Source organism: Cebus imitator, unplaced genomic scaffold (genome assembly GCF_001604975.1).
Source record: "Cebus imitator isolate Cc_AM_T3 unplaced genomic scaffold, Cebus_imitator-1.0 Scaffold546, whole genome shotgun sequence".
Taxonomy (NCBI): Eukaryota; Metazoa; Chordata; class Mammalia; order Primates; family Cebidae; genus Cebus; species Cebus imitator.
This window is the reverse complement of record NW_016107861.1, coordinates 911,780-932,507: the sequence shown is the minus strand read 5'-3', so window position 1 is coordinate 932,507 and position 20,728 is coordinate 911,780. Positions and strand designations below refer to the sequence as shown.

Sequence of the window (20,728 nt, the reverse complement as noted above, 5' to 3'; positions counted from 1 at the left end):
AAATGCATGTGTCCATCTTAAAAAATATCTCTCAACTATTTATCATCAAACATTTTTTTCATTATGAAGTTCACCATTCCCCTCATATTCAGTGGGTATTTGGTTTCCTCATTTCTACTTTACTCTCATCACACTTTTCATGTTTCTCATTTTTTTCTAAATGTATTTAAACTTACAAAACCACTTAATTATCATACCACACCTTTCTCTCAAAGTCTCTAGCGATTACATTAGTTTTTGTTTTTCAACTGTTAAGTTTATACATACTTTGAGTGGAATGTAAACAAACCTTAACAATGGTATTATCCTGAAAATCAACACCTTAAAATCTCTGACATATCATTATTCAATTTTTCCATTCACAAAAATATAAAATTCATGGTCAGGTGTTTCTAGTCAGTGCACACATATGCATTTTCAGAACACAGGAAGGCTAGGGCTCTGTTCTTTCTATACTTCTATGTTAGCTAGTTTAGTTACAACGAGTAGGAAGCTTTGAAAAGCAAGTGTTTAAGAATGGAAGTTCATGAAGTAAATGATTCACATAGCTGAGTTCCAAGAATGTCTGCTTTTCAACTAATATTCAAGCCAACAATTGGTAAAGGCCTACTCTGAGCCAAGCCCAGCCTAGCCACAGTGGAATAAAGAGCAGGTGATACCTCAGATACCAACTAACAAAGTTTATTATCCTTCTCTTGTACTGAAACTTAGCGATCATAAGGCAAAAGATAACTATGATTCCTTCTTCAAACACTCCCTCCATGATCAACAAAAGATGACATTCCAAAAACAAATTCTATATAAGCCTTAGAATTCACGAGTCTTTTCCTTAGAAGCAATGTTGCAACATCTGGTGGCCAGCCCACAAATGCCTATTTATTTCCAAGGTGACTTAAGGAATGGAGTACTATGGAAATTAACCATGATGAGTAACAATGTGGGGAAATGCAGAGTCTCAATTTAGAAAGAGAAAAACCTTACTAGCCTCCCTGCAATAAAAGGGCAAACTCTTTTCCACTCTCCACACTCTCCCCACCCCCAAATCCCTTCAAGTCTGAGACGATGGGACCTGGGGGCAGTCACTGTATCAGACTACCCTTACCTTCTTTCCTTTCAATTGCCTCATCTGCTGATTTTCAGCAAGGTTTGCTCTCTCGGGCTCATGAGGCAATAGAAATGCAGTGTCTGACTTTTCATCAACTCTCCTGTCCCTTTGGAGCTGCAATGGCCACAATGGTGGCCACTTGCCACATGTGGGTACTAAGACCTGAAATATGGCAAGTCCAAACTGAGATGAGCTGTAAGTGTAAGATACAAACTGTATTTCAGATTTACTTAAAAATTTTTTTATTGAGTAGTTGTCAAAATGGTAATATATTAGGCTTCATGAAATATATTAAATGAATTTCAACAGGTCCTTTCTACTTTTTTCTTCAAAGTAGCTATTATGTTTTAAAATTACATACAAGGTTTGCATTTGTATCTCACGTTATAGTGCTGTTGGACAGCACTGCTTTAGAAATTGTCTTAGGAAAGGCAGTAAAGGGTATCCAAAGTCACACTGCCAGAACTAAAATCTCAGGCCAGGCGTGGTGGGTGACTCACACTTGTCATCTCAGAACTTTGGGGGGCCAAGGCAGGTGGATCACCTGAGGTCAGGAGTTTGAGATCAGTTTGGCCAACATGGTGAAACCCCATCTCTACTAAAAATACAAAAATTAGCTAGACATGGTGGCAAGTCCCTTGTATTCTCAGCTACTCGGGAGGCTGAGGCATGGAAATTGCTTGAACCTGGAGGTGGAGGCTGCAGTGAGCCAACATCGTGCAGCACTCCAGCCTGGCAATAGAGTAAGACTCTATCTTAAAAAACAAAACAAAACAAAACAAAAAACTTGGCACCACCACTTACTACTTTGCAACCTTTGATACATTATTTAACCTCTTTCTAGACTCACTTTTCTCTTCTATAAAATGTGGATAATGATAAAATGCTACCTCAGAGGGCTGTTGGTAGAATTAAATGAGGCAAAGCAAAGCAATTAATATGGTACCTGGAATACAATAAACACTCAAGAATTACCACTATTGTCACTATTACAACAACTAAGATTATTGTTCACTACCAGTATATGATGAAGAAAAAGACAAAGGTACAAATAGCTAGAAAATAAGATGCAGACAGGGCCCAAATATTGGCAGCTCAGAGAGAACATTCCATTTAAATCCAAGGGGACCCATTAAAGAACAGGCCCATTCAACATATACATGAAGAACATATAGCTGACATCAGATCCAGAAAACACAGCTCATATAGATACATGCATTACTCAATGACAGCATTCTGTGTATTTCCTGCACATTTTGTTTCTATATGTCAGAGAGAGCAAGGGAATAAACAATTAAGGGGTATTGACATTCCTGTAGCAATGTAAAGAACCTCAACTCTGGGAGATGTGGGCCCTACCTTTCCTCTCAGCAAAACAGCTGTCCTCTTTGACTTTTGGTAACCTCATTTGTAAATTAGAAAACAGGGCTAAAAGTTCTCTGAAGTCCCTTCCAGCTAAGAATATTCTTTTCCTTTCCCTCTCAACAGCTATGTCAAGTCTCACCACAACCCTTACCACCATAAAAACATCCAACTTCAGCAGATTTTGCTGGTGAGGAGCCCTCCTGTTTGTTCACCTTGTTTGCCGGTTAGTGAGAGCCAGGGATATGGAGCTGCTGGCTCTTCTGAGTTGTCAAGTGTCTCCTCTCACACCTCCAGGTCTTTTCCTATTGGAACTTTTTGTATGCTTCTTGTCTGGCTAATTCTGCCTCTTTCAAGCCTCAGAACAGGCTTCAAGCCCTTGCAGAAGCCCTCACTGATGCTGCCAATCTACGTCAGCTCTTCAGTCAGATTGTTTCCACCAGCACTGCCCCATCATACCTTGCTATGATTTCGTTACTGACCTGTCTTGTTGGTAAGTAAGCTCCCAGAGGACAATAGCCAGAACACAGAGACTGTAGGCACTCAACTAATGCTGAATAACATCTTACTCATCTTTGCATCCCCAATACCTTACAGTGACTGGCATATTTAAGTCCTCAAAATTAACAAAAGAGGCCATACAGATATCAACAGACCACTTTTCCGAATTCCAGACCCCTATATACCACTGCCTACTTTTACATTTGCATTTACTTTTCTCAAAGGTACCTCAAAGCTCAATTCACACTCTCTACGCCCCTCCCCAGTAAAAGCCTATCCTTATGCAATGTTCCCTAGCTCAGTGAATCCAGCTGTGGAAGCCAGAAAGACATTGCCTTCCATCTCACCCCCCAACCAAATCCATCAGCAAGTCTTTTGTTTTTACCTCCTAAGATAGCTCTCAAGTCGAGTTACTTCTCTGCAACTTCCACGCTAGCATTCTAGTTCACTCCACCTTCACCTCTCACTCGGACTGGACCCTCACGTAGCTCCTAAGTGATCAACCGCCTTCCACTCAGACCTCCTGTAAACTGTCCTCCATGCAGCAGACAGAATTTCTTAAATTACAAAACTGACTATGAACTGTTTCCCTTAGCCTCTCCCTTCAGCACTCCTGTCCCTATTTAAAACCCTTCAGTGGTATCCCAAGGCTCTTAAAAGAAACACAGAAAAAAACACTTAGCTGGGCCTGCGAGGCCTGTGGAATCTGGGCCCTGCCTAACTCTAAGCATTCCCCTGATGTTCCCTAGCACTGACATGCTCCTTTATGCCACAGGGCCTTGGCCGAAGTTGATCTTGTGTTGCGACCACCCTTCCTCTTTTCATCTTCCATCGTCAAGCGCAACTCAGGTGCCATTTCCTCAGGCAGCCTTTCTTGACCCTGGTCTAGCCAGCGCTCTTGTCCTCTGCACTTATAAGGCTGTTCTTTTCCTTCACAAATTGTATCTCTTTTGTATTTATACATTTCCACCCTTACATGCCACTTCTCCACATAAATCTTTTGAAAATACAAATCAGGTCAGTCACTCCATTGCTTAAAACACTTCAATGCCTTCCTATCTCATGCTGAATAAAAAATCATATTCCACCAAGATCTACAGCTCTGCAACCCAAACACCTCCCTGAATTCATTTCCAACTCCTCTCCCTGCACATTCTGCTCCAGCCACACTGGCCTTCCTGTTCCTTAAACACAGTCAAAGCTTATTACTCATTACCTTCCCTCTTCCAGAATGTTTTGTTCCCAAAGCTTCACACTACTGGCCACTCACCATTCAGGTCTTGGCTCCCTGAGCACCCTACATACGCTACTACATCCTTCACTGCCACACTGTTTCTAACATCCTACTCCAATTGAATTTCTTCACTACTCTCAGCCCTAAGATAACCTCCATGAGAGCAACGGTTCTGCCCAATTCACCTCAGTGCCGAGAAAAGTACCTGGCATAGAGAGTAGATACTCAATACCTTTGTGAACGCCTAGTTATTGCTGTCCTTTTTCAAATAACTGAACTCTACTGACAGTGAAGAGTTACAGATATGAGCATGAGATAATATTGACCATGGTAGGCAGAAACGTAAGGTGGCTCCCAAGATCCCTGCTCCCTGGTACACATACCACCTATATAATCCCCTCCCCTTGAGAGTGAGCAGGACTTGGAGATATAGGATCATTACTCCATTTACTTTATATAAGACTCTTGTAGCTGACTGGAAGGAGATTCTCCAAATAGCCTTTAAGAAGCAAGCTGCCATGTTGTGAGAGGCCCATTGACTAGGACTTGGGGGTGGCCTCTAGGAGCTGAAAGCAACCTCCAGCTGACAGCCAGCAAGAAAATGAGGATCTCAGTGGTATAATCAGAACCAAATTCTGCTACCAACCACTGAGCTTAACAGAGAACCCTGAGCCTAAGAGGAGATCACAGCCCTGCTTACACTTTGATTTCAGCCTAGTGAGATCCTGAGCAGAGAAGCCAGTTGTGTCATGCTTGGACTTTTGCTTATATAATGGCCATGAATGCTATCAGACCCAATGACCACTTTTTATAACAAATATTTTATTATACCGACCTATTATTCTGAAATAAGATCAGAGATATATAACCTACTAAATGCTTTTTTAAAAAAATGCACTAGCAAGCCAGGCATATGTCTAATAGTCCCAGCTATTCAGAATGCTAAGGTGGGAGGATTGCTTGAGCCCAAGAGTTTGAGACTCACCTGGGCAACATAGTAAGACTCCCATCTTTAAAAAAATAAAAACTTGCTTCTCGGCATTTTGGCTAAGATCAAGTATAGTAAAAAAGTAAAAATAAAAATAAAAATACACTAAGTATGCAACAGAATGGTACACAAAATCCTAACCCCACCCCCCAAAAAACACTAACTATAAGGCAGAAATAAAAGAAAATAATTTATAATGAAATAATGTTTTCTCATAAAATTACATTAGAAGACAAAGATGCTCCCATAAATTTTCATAATGCCCTATGAGGGGAGATTCCACGTCTAATAAGAATTGGTTTCAAGGGGTAGTGTACCTAGAATACATGGACTTCCATTGAGGGGAATATTTAATCTTAAAATATCTAGTATTTGCTAAGTTTGTTTCTTTTATATCATGTTGTAAGGCAATTTTGACAGTTACATTAGTATTATATTTTTATTCTAACTTTTTCCAAAATGGACTTGGGTTTGAAAGCTTCGTAATTTCCCTTTTGTTCTTCTCCTCCTCAATTATTAAGTACTCATTGCGTACATGACACTATTCCTTGAAATTAATTCTCACAATTAAGTAGACCTTTAAAACTTCTAATTCATTTCCCAACTCACATTTTTCAGATGTGAAGAGAAAATCATCATCATCTAGTGGCTGATTATACATGCTATAAAATATTTCACCCCAGCTGTGAAGTTGGCCATAGTAAATATATTTTGTTGCCTTAGTCAAGATTTATGATAATATAATAATGTAATTTTAAAGGCCACATGCCAAAGTACTTCCTAAATTAATAAAAATACTTAGCACTTAACCTATAACACACTTTAAAATCATCACACAATCTTGCAGGTAGCTATTTGCCCATGTGCCCAGGGCTAGTAACAATTGATGGAGAGCCTGTCACCAAGCCTATTTACTTGATTTATTTTACAGTAGCCTTTTAAGGCCACATACATAATGGGTACTCACTTTGTGATGGGAAAATAAATTATTTGGTCTGGACAACCTGACAGTGTTACTATTAAGTTATTAATTCACTAAGGGGGAGTAATTCCCTGAATAGCCCTTTGCCAGCCCAAATAAGAACACTATTAGTAAATGTTCACAGATTCCTAGAACCTAGAGCTGAAAAGAACTTAAGCATCATAACTAGGACTTTTTACAGATGAGAAAACTGAGGGACTTGTTCAAAGTCACAGCCATTCAAAGGCAGAACCTGGGATAAGATAAGGAGAGATACCGCATCTCAACTTCCTCATGGGCATAACCAGCTGCCCCCACAGGGTAACTATGAAGATAAAATAAAACACATGGCTGGCCATGGTAGCTCATGCCTGTAATCCTAGCACTTTGGGAGGCCGAGGTGGGCAGATCACAAGGTCAGGAGTTCGAGACCACCCTGGCCAATATGGCGAAACCCTATCTCTACTAAAAATGCAAAAATTAGCTGGGCGTGGTGGCAGGCACCTGTAATCTCAGCCACTTGGGAGGCTGAGGAAGGAGAATCCCTTGAACCAGGGAGGTGGGGGCTGCAGTGAGCTGAGATTGTACCACTGCACTCTACCCTAGGTGACAAGAGCAAGAATCTGTCTCAATCAACCAATCAATCAATCAATCACACGAAGGACATAGTACAGTGCTTCACATGTAACAGTCATTTCATACTATCATTTTCCTCCTCACAGTTTCCTCCACAATCTCCCCAATCATGGGTCGGTCATTTTGTTTGTTTTTGTTTTGGCCAAAATATAACTTAGGATGATACACTTTGGTGATGATTTTCTGTCATGTATATTGCATTGACAACAAATTATACTCCATTCAGGAATAGGAGTCACCTGAAGGCTACAGAGGAAGCACCTGATCCCAACTCTCTTAAGTCTATACGCCCCAGAAGTTTTAAGGACTTTCAATTTGTTGGGCTGAGCCCAAGCCAACTTCCCCAGGGTTGAGAGTACGCAGTTTAGAGCCAAATGCTCAATCCTGTGCTCCACACATACTTTTTAAAAAATTTTTAAATCTTTGTAGGTACATATAGGTATATACATTTATGGGGTACATGAGATGTTTTGATACAGGCATGCAATGCATAATATTCACATCATGGAAAATGCGGTATTCATCACCTCAAGCATTTATCCTTTGTGTTACAAACAATCCAATTACACGTTTTTTAGTTATTTTTAAATGTACAATTATTATTGGCTACAGTCATCCTGTTGTGTTTTCAAATACTAAGTCGTATTCTATTTTTTGTTTGTTCGTTTGTACCCATTAACCATCTCCCACTAGATTATAAGATTTTGTGGGTAGGAACCACAAGTTATTCTTATTTGGATCCAGAGCACCCACTGGCCACAAACTACAGACAAACAGTTCCCATTCTAGAATTCAGTTACCTTATTAGTAAAATGGAGATAATGGACCAGGCATGGTGGCTCACACCTGTAATCCCAGCACTTTGGGAGGCCAAGGCAGGTGGATCACGAGGACAGGAGATAGAGATCATCCTCGCTAACACAGTGAAACCCCATCTCTACTAAAAATACAAAAAATTAGCTGGGTGTGGTGGCACGCACCTGTAGTCTCAGCTACTTGGGAGGCTGATGCAGGAGAATCACTTGAACCTGGGAGGGGGAGGCTGCAGTGAGCTGAGATTGCACTACTGCACTCCAGCCTGGGCAACAGAGCGAGACCCCATCTCAAAAACAGAAAAAGAATGGAGATAATGTCAAATTTACAAGGTTGTCATTATAAGGATTAAACAGTATATAGAAAGGGCCTTGCATAATATGGCCATTAGATAAATAGCAGCTTATCTTTAATGACTCTTTTACTTATAAACATTATGAATATACTTCTCAAATGAAGAAAATAGAGACACAGACTGCCAGAATATTTTTGTGTCTCATATGCAGCAAAGGCAGCCCAGGAGGTTAATGTGGACTTATGACATGTTATAATTTCTGAAACATTACAACAGCTTAAGAGTTGCCATTAAAACCGAACACTTAGCTACTCAAGAAGCAGGAATACCTAGTCTGTAATCAATATCTATACAGCACTTATCATAGTCTTTGCATTACTCCAAATGTGTTCTTCTCTATCAAATTACAAATTTGATGGCAAAAAAAAAAAAAGATACATCTCTATAATCTTCATGGCTCCTTGAATACATAAGGCTGAATGAATTCAACTTTAAGTCCTCAATGTCTCTTCCTTCAATATAATCTTAAGATTACAAAAGTCAGGCACCTTCGCCCTGACAATATGCATACATATGTGCACACTCATTTCCCCAACTAAAACCAGTCTTAGGTGCGCAAGGCAATTATCATTTTCTCTATGCCCAGCACTTCACACAATTTCTGGCACATTGTAAATGCTTAATGAATGTTAGCTGAGAGATAAATGAAAGAGAACAAGCATCTAGGCAGAACAGTGAGTGGCTAACCTGTCAGTCATGAAGCTCCAATTTGACTCCGATTTCACTCCTTTCACAAATGTGTTTATAATTTTGCACAGTTACTGTTTTACTTCCTTATATAGTGGAACTCTTTATAACTTCCTCTTAGAAACTAGGACTAATGTGTGTGCTATATGCCAAAAGTCTTCAGTACATGCAACATGTAAAACCCAAAGAATACTGGCAAGCAAGGAGTATGTCCTTAGATTCAGATTCTTCTACATCCACGTTTCTGTGATTATACCTCTTCCCGTTTCTTTCCTGTGGGTTTTGCTCATTTCACCCATCTTATTTGTAAACTTCCCAGGAACAGGGAATATATTATTTGCTTCCCTTATAAGACTCAAGGTGCCTAATACAGGACACAGACTGGAATCCTGGCACACATTATTAACAATTATTTTGCAAACTGGATTGTCATTTTTTTAAAAAAAAAGAAGGGAAAGGGCATCTAACACAAAGTCAAATGCACATAGCTGCACATCAGATGTATGAAAGAAATATTCTGTATTTTGTGTGTGTGTAAAATTAGAAATCATATCCTCCCCATGACTCATCAGAGATAAAAGAGGATAAATGAAATCTGTGTGTGAGGTACATGCAATCATGCACCAGGACAGTATTAAGCAGCTTCAAAGGTTATTGCTATGTATCAGGCATTATAATAGATTCTGGAGAAAACAAAAATAAGAATGAGATAAGGTCTATGGAATTGGAAATCACACTGGTAGACCTAGAGAGTCTGGAGGCTGTTAAATTCTTATTCTTCTCTAAACTGTCTCCTGGTTCTCCATAAACTTCAACCACTTTGTTAGTATTGGTTCCTTTCCTTTCATCTATCCTTTAAGACAGTGGTTCTCAAAGTGTGGCCCCAGGAATAGCAGCATCAGCATTATCTGGGAACTTGTTCAAAACACAATTTTTCAAGCCCCAGTCCACACCTACTTAATCAGAAACTATGGGGGTGGGACCCAGAAATCTGTGCTTTACTAAGGCCACCAGCCATTTCTTTCTTTTCTTTCTTTTTCTTTTTCTTTTTTTTGAGATGGAGTCTCGCTCTGTCACCCAAGCTGGAGTGCGGTAGCCTGACCACGGCTCACTGCAACGTGCGCCTCTTGGGTTCAAGTGATTCTCCTGCTTCAGCCGTCTGAGTAGCTGGGATTACAGGCGGGCACCACCATACCCAACTAATTTTTGTATTTTTGGTAGAGATGGCACTTCACCATATTGGTCAGGCTAGTCACAAATCCTGACCTCAAGTGATCCACCCACCTCAGCCTCCCAAAGTGCTAGGATTACAGGCCCGAGCCACCATGCCTGGCCACCTCCAGCTCTTTCTAATGCATTTTCAAGTTTTAGAACTGCTATGGTTTGCATGTGTCCTGCAAAGTTCATGTGTTGGAGGAGACTTGATCCCCAATGCAATAGCAGTGAGTAGTGGGATCTTTAGTGATTAGACCATGAAGGTTCCACTCTCATAAATAAATTAATGCCCTTAGAGTGGGAATAGGTTCACAAGATGAGTTCAGCCCCCTTCCCTCTCTTCTTACCTATGTGATACCTTCTGCCATGTTATGACGCAGCAAGAAGGCCCTCACGAGATACTGGTGCATTGATCTTGGACTTCCCAGCCTCCAGAACCATCAGGAAATAAATTTCTGTTCTTTATAAATTAACCAGTCTGTTCTTTATAAGTTAAACTTAGATCAATTCTTGTCTTAGATTGTTTTGTGCTGCTATTATGAAATATGAAATAGCACAAAACAAACTAAGACAAGAACTGATCTAAGTTTAAATACTGATTTAAGTGTCCAAAAGTTCCATTCACCATCTTTTTCAGTTCTCATTCTCCATTATTCTGGGTAGTTGGGCCCTCTCCTACTATCTCTACATCTATTACTACGACTAACAATGACAGCAACAGCTGCCATTTATCATAAGCATTTATAAGCGAGGCATTGTGTGAATCACTGTGTACACAGTACCTTTCTTAATCTCTACAACAATTATTTAATTCAAATAGGAAGGCTAGGCTTAGAGATGTTAAATAACTTGCCCAAGGACAGCCAGCCAATAAACAGCATAACAGAGATTTGACCTGCCATCTTCCTAACTCCAAAGTACACTAAGTTAACTGCTATACTAACATGCCTCCTAGAAGGTTGCTACTCCCGTAACCTCAGCTGTCATTTATATTACAGTTGTCCCTAACCATCTCATAAACTCTGAAGTAGAATTTCCAGTTACTTAGTGTATCTCTATTTAAACACCCCATAGAAACCTCAAAATTAACACTGCCATTATTTCTTCTCTTCACTTCAAACCTGTTCCTCTTCCTGTGTTTTCTAACTTAATGTCATCATAAGCAAACAGCTGCTCAAATGACTACTTACCCTCCCTCATCTCTAGCTGGTCATAAATTTAGAGATTTTAACATCTAAAAATGTCTCCAAAATCTATCCATTCCTATTGTCTAATGTTTCTTACCTACATTCTAGTCACCCTGCCTCTCCCACAAACTGTCAACTTTCTGATTATGGCTCTTGTTGGCTCTCCATTGCCAATGGATGGGAGGAGTCCAGACTTTTGAAGATGGAGTAGAAGACCCCCTCATAATTTGGCTCCAAAAATAACTTCCTGCCTCACCACTTCTCCCATGCGATAAGAAGTGACTGGGCCCTCATGAGTGGATTAATGCCATTATAGCAGGAATGGGTTCATTATCTCAGGAATGGGTTCTTGAGGTTAGCCCTCTCCCCTCTCTCTTGCTTACAAAAAACAACTCAAGATATTTCCAAAAGTGCCATTTAATTTTAATATTCAGCAACTTTGCTTATGCTGGCCCCTCTGCCTGGGATGCTCTCTTCCCCCTCTACATGTGGCAAAATTCTATTGAACCCTCAGAGCTAAGCTCCATCCCCTCCTTCTCAATGTGTTCCCTATCAATTTTTCTCCAGCCAAAGCGCTCTGCTCCCTTAACACATTATTCATTCCAAAAGTGATTAGTTTATCACAACATATAATGGTTAGTGGTTTATCTCTTCTAAAGAACACTTAGTATGTTGAGGATATACTGTGTCTTAACCTCTTTTTGTCTTCCCAGCACCCAATAGAATGGCAAGCCATAGCCAGCACCCAGTAAATATTTGCTGAGTTGTTAAATAATGCAACATTTGCAGCTGTAACTTTACACACCTTGGTTAGCAATTCAACTTCAGGTTTACACACCACTCAAAAGAACTTTCACATAACAGAAGATGTTATGAATAAAGACCAAGGGTTCAATATTCAACATCAGTGTCTTTAATTATTCAGAAAACTCTTTTGTCAGTATTTTTAGGTATCCTTTATCAGAAAGACTCCTTTCCCAACTAACATTTGTATTTTTTACAGGATCAGCAGTAATGACAAACCTCAGAGAGATAAACCCAAGTAAAACCATGTCACTGAGTGTGACTGGATGATTACTGGTACATCATTTCAGCAAATTTCCAATAGAACGGCCCAAGTACATCAAGTAGATTTTAGAAACTGAGACAGGTACCACTGACTACCTAAAATACATGCACATTAGTGAGATATTTATCCCAACTAGTAATTGAAATCAAAAGTATATTAACAACCTGATATTGGTTCAAGTGTAATATCCTTTACTTTCAAGTAAGGATAACACTTATTCTTGTCAAAGACTATACTCTGATTAATACAACCTTTATCCCACCTTACAAGAAAGCTCTATCTTGTTAACAGTGGGATCCTGATAAGCCTGCCTTAGTCCTTAACACTTTGCCTTCCCAACCTGCTAAGCCATCTCCCTCCAGTATTCTGCTATAAGAGACCTTCTGCTCCAGACACCAGACACAAAAGTCTTTTTGGTATATCCTCCAACAACCAAATTCACATTATTATTTTCTCAGCCCCTGGTTTATTTCTTTTCTAATTCAAATTTTACACTTCTTTCAGAGACCAACTCAAATCTTACCCTTTCAAAGAGTTCCCTAACTCAGCCTACACATCCTATCTTTTCCGATTTTCTACCACATTTATAGTCCTCAAACAGCACTGGTTACATGCTACTTAACTTGGTTTTATAATTATTTTATACATGTATCTCCTACATAGACTACTGCTCTCAAAGGAAAAAAGAAAAGACTGGTCTTCTATGTTATTTGTAACTCCTTAAACCTCTTCCCACATCTATCATGACACTGGGCAGAGGGAGGTACTTGTATTAAGTACTTGATGGACTGAACTAAATGTTTTCTATAAATAGATACACCACTTGAGCACAGTGTGATGTATAACAAATAGCCATTGCATGCTTACTCTGTGGCAAGCACCTTTTTCCTATGTCTTGGACATAGGGCAAGGAAGAAAAACACAGGTGACTCCTGTCCTAAAGCTATTATAGTGCAAGGAGGAAGACACTTTGAATTTCGAGTAATAAGTGTTACAAAGCAAGGTTATTACTGGTTCCAAGAGGCAACATATTTTACAGATCCTCAGTTATGAAACTGAATCACACAATTTTAGACCTAAATGAGAACCTTGAACTTATTTTCCTCAATCCTCTTGCACAAAACATTAGATTTCAGTACAATCTATCTTTTCACTGGTTCTAATTGCCTTAATCAACAGAAAGAAAAGATTGGGTTCTTTCCTGTCTCCAATACTCCTTGCTCCCAAGTATGGTACTACAACCACCATACATCTACCCATGATAGAGTCCGGAGTACTGAGAAGAGAGCACCGGGCTGATGATGTGCTGCACCTTTACACTCTGGGTTCTCCCATCATCAACGCTTTCCAGCCCACACAGTCAACAGAATCCGTATTTTCTGCCCACAAAATAGCAGCCTGTACTACCGTTAGGGAAAACAAACAAACAAAACATGCTTCCATACTTCCTTGGCCCTACTAATGACAAAAGCACAACACGGTTCTGGGAAATTTAGCAAGAGATTTGAGTCTAAAAGGAAGTAATAAACGAGAATGTCTATCAGTACCTTGGTCTACAAATCTGTAGCAACAACATACTAAAACGCCAAGGAAACAGATGCACATGCATGTGAAGTTGGAAACTGTAGGCAACAGGTTGGCTGCCCCGGATCTACACTGACAGGTCACCCTCCCTAGGTCGTGGGTGTGTCTGACGGCGCACGCAAGCACTGATTCACAGCTCTCTCCATAACAACCAGCTCCTACTCAGAGGCTGGCCAGGGCAGGGGAGATGAGGGCCCCATCAGTCCCAAACTTTCCGAACCCCCACCCCGGAGGCCGGGGTTTCGCCTCCTCTCGGTCCCGGGCAACGTCGTCTCAGACAGGATGCGAGGCTACTGGGGAATCTGGGCTGCTCCTGATTCGAACTTCTTTCTTTGGGAGGCTGGGAGAGTCACCCCGAGCCCCCGAGACATCTACTTCCCACTACACCTTCGTGGCCTGCAAGCCTTCCCCAGCCTCCGGCTACCGCTTCCCAGAGCAGCCGGGCCCAGAGACTGACCCTAGTCAGTCCCCGTCCCCGCTCCTTCCCCGCCCCCGGAAAAAGCGGCGGAGGGGCGGGGAGCGGCGCGCGCAGATACGGCGGGGGCGCGCCTCCCCGCGCCCCGGGCCCGCGCAGCAGGTGCGGCCAGGCCCCACCTCCCCTGCGAGGCCCCGGCTACTCACCCCAACGATGTTCCTCTGCGACCTAGCCGCCGGCACAGACGCCTCTTCCGCCCGCTCCGCACCCCCCTCTTTGCCACCGCCCCCTTGGCCACTACCGTGGCCGCCGTCCTCGCCGCCGCCGCCGTCGCGGCGCGCGTCCGCCCTCACGCACTCCGCCGTGGCCGCGCACGCGCCACTGCGCGCTGGCGTCACTTAGCAACCGATCGACCGCCGGCTGCTGGGTCCGGGGGTGCAGGCCCGGAAGGTAGCCAGAAGCGGCTTCTGCGGCTTTTCCGCACCGGCCCGACCCTCTGCGCCTAGAGAGCAGGGGGCCCCAGGGTGTGGCTGCCCTGCCGGCACCTGGCTCCCGGTAAGTCGCGTCACCATACGTCACTGTATGGCGTCACCGGCGCGCGTCACTACGGGTGGGAAGGTTCTGGGCGCCTATGGAGTGACCTCGTCCAGACCGCCACAGACCCGATCGGCAAGTTCTTGGAGGTGCAGGAAGGTTCTCTTAGGAGTAGGACCAAAAGGGGCTGAGAGCGTGGTTAATGTCGAGGCTGCTAAGTGACGCTTGTTAACTGCCCCAACCTTGACTCTCAGTTTCCTCTTTCAGTAAAAGGCCATGATAATACCGGTCCAGCCTACGCTGGAGAGTTGTGAGGTGAAAATGAAATAAGTCTGCAAAGGTATTTTGTAAGTATAAAGCCCATTTGACTTGGTGGCTCACGCCTCTAATCCCAGCACTTTTGGGAGGCCGAGGTGGGTGGATCGCTTTAGCTCAGGAGTTCGAGACCAGCCTGGGCGACATAGTGAAACCCCGGCTCTACAAAAAAGACAAAAACTAGACGGGTATGGTGGCACGAGCGCGCCTGTAGTCACAGATACTCTGGAGGCTGAGGTGGGATGATCGCTTGGACCTGGAGAGTTCGAGATTGCAGTGAACCGTGATCGTGCCGCTGCACTCCAGCCTCTGCGATGAGAGCAAGACACTGTCTCAAAAAAAATGTATCTCTGAGGCAGGGGAATTGCTTGAACCTGGGAGGTGGAGGTTGCTGTGAGCCGAGATCGCGCCACTGCCCTCCAGCTTGGCGACGGAGCAAGACTCCGTGTAGAAAAAAAAAAAAAAAAAAGTATTTATTCAGATAGATAAGAGTCCTAGAAATTCGGTGCAGTTCTGAGTAGCTGATGTGGGAGAGTCAATTACTCTCGGCGCTGGGGCAAGCTAGCGGACCCCCCCTCCCCTCCCTCCGCGCCTCCCCCGCCTCGTGCGGGTGTTGGAGGAGACAAATTGGCAAGGACTAATCCCAGGCAAAGGAAACTTCATGAGTAAAAGTAGGAAGTAAAAATGGTCAGGAAAAGCAAGGCTTGGGGTAGGGAGACCCATTTTCAGGTCATATTGCAGTACTCCAGACAAGCGATAAGAACATTGAACAAGGCATTGGCAGTGGGAATAGAAGAGGGGATAGATGTTGGCGCTGTTAAGGTGGTAGAACTCACAGCCAGGTTTGAGTAGGCCAGCTTTCTAATATAAGTCCTAAGGGAGATAGTGGTAACATTTAGCAAAATGGCAAGCTACATGAGTGTTGATTATCCACAGGTGTCTAAGTTACTATTATAGATAGTGATGGTGACATTCCTTAGGAGGATGATTGGATGTGTGGAATATGGTGATGATTTCAAATATGGATATGTTTGTTGGCGAAACATTTCCTCTCCACTCACAATGTCTTCTGTATGGAATGACGTCCATTAGTGTCATACTTTCCTGGCTTCTCACTGTACCTGTCCCCAAATCACTCTTCCCTGATTAGTGAATTGTTGGACACAGGGCAAGGAAGAAAACACAGTGACTTCTTGATTGGTGAATAAACTGGGCATGTGACATCTATCCCATTCTTTTTCTCTTGAAAGAGAGCTATCTTCAGGGAACTGTCCTGGTGTTCTCTTCCATTTCTCCTGGAGCAGGGCCTGTGGGTGGGGACAAGGGTGCCTAGTCCAGGACTACAAAGAGAGTAAATGTATTTAATTCCAGAGTTTGGCATTAGGAAGCTATCTGTCCACAGGTAATATTTAATACCAGCCTTATCAGCTGTGTTACACTAATAATGATCCCCTCAAAAAAAAATGACCACATCCTAATACCCAGAACCTGTGAATATGTTATATTATATGGCAAAGGGAACTTTGCAGATATGATTAAATGATGCATCTAGGGAGATTATCCTGGATTGTCTTACTTGGCTGGAGGCAGGAGGGTTGGAGTCAGAGAAGGAGATGTGATAATGGAAGCAGGGATCAGACAGAGAAATTTGAAGATGCTGTACATTTGGCTTTGAAGATGGACCCAAGGAATGCAAGCAAATTGTAGAAGCTGGAGAAAGCAAGGAAATGGATTCTTCTTTAGCACCCTGGGAATACAGCCCTGCCAACATCTTGATTTTAGGACTTCAGACTTCTTGAACTGTAAGATAATAAACTTGTATGTTTTAAGCGACCAAGTTTGTGGTAACTTGTTACAGCAGCAACAGGAAACTAATACAGTCAGTAATAAAGACAATAGTTGGTTTCCTGCAGCTTTCTCCTTTATCTGGAAAAGAAGGGTACAATTCAGTAGGTCCCTTCGGAGACTATAGTAATATGACTGTGCCCTGATGGAGGGAACCTCCAAATCTAGAGAAAAATGTCTAGTAAACAGTCAAACTATACAGGTCTGTGAATGAAGGAAAAGGTTGAGTTAAAATAGTTTGGAAGAAAAAAATTTATAACTGGTAATTTAAGCCCAAGGCATGATGAGATGAATACGTGAGAAAATACAGAAGAAATAATAAGGAGAACCAAGGATAGGGCCCCTGGGAAGCACTAACTTTAGAAGGAGGTACAGATGATCAGAAACCCAAAAAGAAGTCTGAGGAGGAATGGCCTGAGAGAGAAAAGGAGAATAGGTGAGCCTAATGCTCTGAAGCCCTGCACGCAAGGTGGAGAGGGGTCAACAGAGTCAGAGACCACAAATGGGTCAAGTATATCAAGAACTGGAAACCATTCACTGGATTTAGCAACAGAAAAGTGATTGGTAACCAACAATCACTTCAAAAAATCACTTCAAAAAAGCAAACTTCAGTGGGATAGTGGAGAAAGATACCAAATCACTGAGGTCTGAAAGGCAGACCAACATAGTGGATTAGCCTCTGGACTGGGTTGATTCCAGTTTTGAGATCCTAGTCTTGATTCTGGCCATTGATTAGCTAAGTAACTGAACAAATCCCTCAACTATTCCAGGCTTTGGTTTTCTCATCTGGCAAAGGGTGGGATCAAGCTGAGTCTATAGTTTTCACATTAATTCCTAGATAATCCCCCCCAATTTTATATCAGACTCACCGTGAGAACCAGTATTACATGCCAGCTTCTGTCCTAGATACTATGGCTATGACACAGTTTTCAAGGAACTCACAATTTGGAGAGAGAGAAAAAAAAATACTAAGTATATAACTAGGTGTTGTAGTTCTTTTTAAGAAAAAAAAAAATTTATATATATATATATATATATATATGTATAAAATCTGGGCGCAGTGACTCACACCTGTAGTCCCAGCACTTTGGGAGGCCAGGGCAGGCGGATCACTTGAGGTCAGGAGTTGGAGACCAGCCTGACCAATATGATGAAACCCCATCTCTACTAAAAATACAAAAGTTATCCAGGCATGGTGGCATGCGCCTGTAATCCCAGCTACTCGGAGGCTGAAACAGGAGAATCACTTGAACCCAGGAGGTAGAGGTTGCAGTGAGCCGAGATCACGCCATTGCACTCCAGCCTGGGCAACAAGGGTTAAATTCTGTCTCAAAAAAATAAATAAAGAATAAGATAGACCTGGTTGTGGTGGTTCATGCCTGTAATCCCAGCACTTTGGAAGGCCAAGATGGGAAGATCACCTGAGGCCAAGAGTTTGAGACCAGCCTGGGCAACATAGCCAGACACCCATCTCTACAAAAATGTTCTAAAAATTAGCAGGTGTGGTGGCAGGCACCTGCAGTCCTAACTACTTGGGAGGCTGAGGCAGGAGGATTGTGTGAGCCCAGGAGTTTGAGGTTACAGTGAGCTATGACTTTGCCAGTGCACGTTAGCCTGGGCAACAGAGCAAGACCTTGTCTCAAACAATAGAGTAAGTTTAAAAGCTAGATATAAATATTGTAATTATAATACAATATACTATAATAGAATCTGTATGAAGTAAAATGAGGACTATATAAAGTGATACAGGTAAGAGGGCAGTCAGTTCTATGTAATGGAAGTCAACGGTATTGTACTTACCTATACTGTCAGGTAGGCACAGAATGCCTCAAAAATGGACACTAATAAGGCATTTCCATGGAGATAAAAAAAGACCAGGAGAATTGTGCTAAACCAGTGATGTCACCTAACATTCCTTCTAGGTAGTTTTGTTGTGATTTAAATGAATAGTTACATACAACTGTTTCTAAACTAAAATTGTTTAATTGTTAAAATGAACACAAAAGTTAAATGCAAGAATAATTTATATTTTCTCAGTAGATCCAAGAGGAAACATTTATTGTCACTAATGCCATGCTTTGATACATTTGCTTATCTAATCTTCATATGTTATCTCACTTAATTTTGTAAACATTAGCTTATTGAATAGCCCACTGACAAAATACCTGTTTTAGCAGATGGGGTACAAAGTTTAAATAATTTGGCTGAGGTCATAGTAGACCAAGATTTAGACCCAGCACAAGCATCCTCTTTCCAGGAAACTGGTCCTTAGTTGGTTTAAGTGCCCTTTCTCTGTACTGTTAACATATGCACACATTCATTTTAGCATTTGCTTTAATAATAAGGATGTTTACAGTGTGCCAGGTACATCGTACCTGTACCTATTTACCTCTGTTTAAGTGTTTTGTAGGCATTAGTTCATTTAAGCCTCATAACTGCCCTTTGAAGTAGGTGATATTATTCACAATATTTTATAAAACAGGAAGCTAAGGTATAGAAAGGTTAAGTAATTACTCAAGGTACACTTAATAAGTGATAAAGCAGGGATTCAAATCCATGCTTTTAACCCCCAGGCTTCAAACTATGTACCCTTTCCCTTACACTGAGGGATTCTAGAAGGCACAGCTTACAAGTTGTATGTGTGATATCACTCTGTGTTCCTCATAAGAACACAAGAGAATTTTCTCCCTGAGCCATGAGTCATGAAATATTTGGCTACCTTTGAGTAACTGATGTGTTTTTCTCTTTATAGGCAATGTGAATTATGTAACTGCTGGTTTTTCCCTTTTCACTTTGACTGCCAAGAATTAAATTTGTTGGCTTAGTGTTTGTAAGTGGGTGGATTGGCTTGCCTATCTGTATTCTGTTGCTTTGAAATTTTAAAAAATAGTTGGGAGAAAAATAATGTAAATTTTTCTTTATTTTCCAAATTGTTGACAATGTACAATGATAATTTTTATAATTAGAAAAATAAACTTTGTTCTTAAAAGAATGTTTGCAGCTTCAAATGATATCTCACGCTTTGACTCTGAATAAGAGCTGGTTTCAGGTTAAGTTGCAAGAGTTAAATATAGAATCCAGCTTCATATAAAACCAAGACTTCTATGTGACCTTGAAAGTCCAGATCAGTAGAATTGTTCAGATGGATCAAAAAGTATTTTAAGTAGTATAAAGTAGTTGTAGCCCTTCTTGTTTTTAACTTATGTCTAAGTAATTTGAAACCACTTTTAGCTTATTTGGACACATTCTCCCTTGCTTTAGAAATAAGAAATGTATCATATTATCTTCCTATATGCTGATGAGATCTTATTATAATAAACTTCAAAGCTGATCTTGTTGCTCACCATTTATCGAAAGAATGGATCAAGATCACCTGTTCCAAAACTAAAATAATTTTTTTGGCACATGTCCTCAAATTTAATTGGCTTAGATCCAGTAACTAAATACCAGATTGATTTATTTACTCAAGGGTATGTTTTGCAAGTAATTCTTCCAGGTAGATTTAATGGCCAGCCACTTTACTAAAAGCCATACATTTTATGGGAGCATTAGTCATATTTTCCTATGGTCAAGTGAGCAACTGATCATTCCTTTGAAAAATTTCAGTCCAAATTGTGGTCATTCTCCAACAGAGTGTTCTAGTGTTAAATGGTCCAGGCAGGTGGGTAAGTGCTCTGTACTCAGCCCAGCAGATTTGCCATGTGGTATGAGCATCTAAAGTTGCCAGATTTAAAATCTGTTGACCTCTAAATAATGGTAACTAATGGGAATTTTTTTAAAAGAATATGAGTTGTCTGTGAGTTTGCAGACCTCTTGCTCTATTGGATGGAATTTGATGGTCTTGAACACTTATTTTTTTCTTATTTTTGAAGAGTTGTTTTTTAAGGAAAATTCTGGATTGCCTGCAGGGGCTCCCACTATT

At 41.4% G+C, this 20,728-nt stretch overlaps 1 protein-coding gene across 1 annotated transcript in view; it reads right to left on the bottom strand.

The window, feature by feature from the left end:
• LOC108293746 (BTB/POZ domain-containing protein 9) overlaps window positions 1–15,194 on the bottom strand; it is a 331,141-nt gene extending 315,947 nt beyond the window's left edge. The window contains exon 1 of the mRNA XM_017515281.2: window positions 14,319–15,194. The gene's annotated coding sequence lies outside the window, so the exon portion shown is untranslated. The remainder of the gene's footprint in view (window positions 1–14,318) is intronic.
• Between the last annotated feature and the right edge of the window lie 5,534 nt (window positions 15,195–20,728).